We start from the raw sequence: 3,216 nt of genomic DNA, 5'->3' as shown, positions 1-3,216 counted from the left end.
GTGAAAAGTAATCAGAAAATGAAAATCATATAGGCAACAAAGAGTCAGGATCTCAGACTAACTAGCAGGAAGCCAGAATCCAGGAAAAATGATTCCTTTCATAGAAAAATATCAAAAGCGGCACAAGGAAAATTTATTTCTGATCCAGCAATGAAAATATGTCTACTTATATTGTCTTTCACAGGGACAGGGTGAGGGACAACTGTGGTTGAGCATAGACCAAACAGTGGGGATTGAAGTGATTGGGTAGGATAATTACCTGTTGGATAAATGAAGACATAGTCATATAAGACAGTATCATTTCCTTTACCTGAGTGTGGAGGTTCTATCATCACCAAAGGTCTCTAAGGGATGTCTAAAGCTGCTGTATTTTGGAAAAGGGTGTAATATAAAATCCACCCTGAATTTAGCTCCATGCTACATTTCCTGACATGTATTTTTCTGCACCTACCTTAAGCTTGTCCTCTCTTTGCTAACATTACTATGTCTCCGAATTCATCTACTTAAAGGTGTTTGTAGTAGAATTTAATAATGGCTGGGAGGTAAATTAAGGAATGATTCTATAAAACAACCTAGGACTTCTCTGAAACCTAAATGAGTATGTAGACAAGCAGTTTACCTCCTGTGGCCTTGGGGACATTTCATCCTGAGAAGAAATTAAAGTCAATGGTCCCCTAGCTCCTTTCAATCACTAAAATTCCATCTGAATATTCACTAGACATTTACTTCATGCTAAACAATGCTAGAGGAAGATAACAATAGGAATTGTGATGTCCCCAGGTTTGAAGAATGCAACTTTTTAAAAACTTATGTCTACAAAAGCAAGATTTTTTTTTTTTTTTAAGAAAATGCTAGCTTCCTTTCACTGTTTGTAAACTTGGTCTGATAAATCAGGGAATTGACAGATTTAAAGAGAAAAATGTCAAACAACTAGCCTACGTATTAAATCTTCCTCTTTCTTCTAAAATCACAGTACATAAATCAGAATTCTCTTACTATGGAAAAAATATTGGCTCCATAAAAATGCCACAAATATTTAATTTCATTTGGTATAGCAAAAGCAATGTTGAAAGTTTTGACACATTCACATATTGAACATGGACTGAAAGATCAGATAATTGTTCCTCCTTGTACATATGTACTTTGTGGGGTCTACTGACCTAAAGAAAGAATTGTTCTCTCCCTTAAAAAAGTCAGAACAGAATTTCCATTAAACACAAAGTTTATGAAATCTTTACCATTATTAGGAAGAAACTTTTCTATCTCTCCCAGACATGTATTTTTCTACTTTCTATGCTGAGGGTTACAAATTCAAGTATCTATGGTGGCCACACAGGAAGCAGGCTGGGGACAGCAGGTGAAAAAGCAGGTACCTACCTTGGTAAAGGGAATCAAGGTTACATGGCAGAAATAGGCCTGTTGTTCACAAGCCATTTCTTTTCTTCCCAAGCATAGGGCTACAGTGTATTTCCTGACCTTCATTGACATTAGGGGATTGCCACATATGATTGATTTTTAGCTAATGAGTCTGACAAACACCATATCTAGGTTCAGACCATGAAGCCTCTCTATGCATAATTCTGTATTTTCTTTCTTCTTCCCTCTGCTGGAGAGGGAAGGACCTAGAGGAAGATGGTATCATAAGATGAAATGAGTTTGTGCTTTGATATACTGTGTGGCGGAAAGCCATTCAGAAAGGTTGCTAAATCACAGGAATACATTTACTGAACCATGGCTTTGGGAAAAAATAAATATTTATTATGTTAAGCCACTGAAAACTTGTGGTTATTCCTTGCAGAATTCATCTTCTCCTGATTGATTTATATTACCATACTAAAAGGAAAGCTCATGATTTCCATCTCAGTTTTTTATGACAAACCAGGAATCGGAAGTGTAACGTGAAATCCCTTAGTTATTAAATATTGACTAATAATTCAAACATTTTAAAAAAACACTACTTAGCCTAAGCAAATTGATTGTAAACTAAAAGTGATCCTCAAGATGCATGTTGCAGCTTCCTTTAGCCACATGGGATCACTCACCATCTCCTGAAGGTCCTTGGTCTTTCATGCCTAGTACATTCATTCACATTTTTCCCTCAGCATGGAATGTCCTTCTGCATTTCCTCATCTTTTTCTCCAGGGAAGACATTTGTGTACCTTCAGTTAGCATGAATTTTTTTGCTTTTGTTTTATTTGTTGTTGTTTGCTTGTTTATTTTATAGTACTGGGCATTGAACCCAGGACCTTGATCATGCTAGGGGAGTACTCTACCACTGAGCTACATTCCAGCCCTTTTAATTTTTGTATTTTGAGATAGTATTTGCTAAGTTGCCAAGGCTACCCTGGAACTTTTCGTTCTCCTGCCTCATCATTTTGAGTAGCTGGAATTACAGTTGTGTGCCAGCAAGCAACATGCATAGTTAAGGATTTATTTGGTATAGAAATTATTTGTTTTATAATTAAATTTACTCATCATATAGATAAAAGAGATTTATATAAATAAGAAAGCATGAAACAATTGAGTAAAAAACTTGCAGTAAGAAAAGATGCTTATAAGTTGGAAAGTGTGTGAATAGGAAAAAGAAGAAAAGGCAGGTTGATGATGGGAGTGAAGAATTAATTAGAGTAAATAAAATTGAAACTATGCTATAGTCTTCCATATTAAAATGAACATTTGTTTTTCCCTCCATATTTTCCCCTTCAAAGTATAGTCAGAAAGGGATATGGAAACTTTACTGTCGATTTGCAGGAGGTGGAAATCATTCAAAGACATTTTGTTGTCAATATTATTTTATATGTCTATACCCAAAGAACTTAAAATCAGCATACTATAGTAACACAGCCAAATCAATGTTGATAGCACCTCAATACTCAATGGCTAAATTGTGGAACCAACCTAGATGCCCTTCAATAGATGAGTGTATAAAGAAACTGTAGCATATATACACAATGGAATATTACTCAGCATTAAAAAAGAATAAGATTATGGCATTTGCAGGTAAATGGATGGAGGTGGAGAATATCATGCTAAGCAAAGCAAGCCAGTGCCCCCAAACCAAAGGCTGAATGTTCTCTCTGATAAGTAGATGTTGATCCATAATGGGGGAGTGGGGCATGGGAAAGATGGAGGAACTCTGATTGGGCAAAGGGAAAAATGGAGAAACTGTGGTTGGGCAAACCATAGCACAAGCCATTCAAATTCATTTCATGTACC

Source organism: Marmota marmota, unplaced genomic scaffold (assembly GCF_001458135.2).
Source record: "Marmota marmota marmota unplaced genomic scaffold, marMar, whole genome shotgun sequence".
Classification (NCBI taxonomy): domain Eukaryota; kingdom Metazoa; phylum Chordata; class Mammalia; order Rodentia; family Sciuridae; genus Marmota; species Marmota marmota.
The sequence above is the reverse complement of the archived record's forward strand: the minus strand, read 5'-3'. Positions refer to the sequence as shown.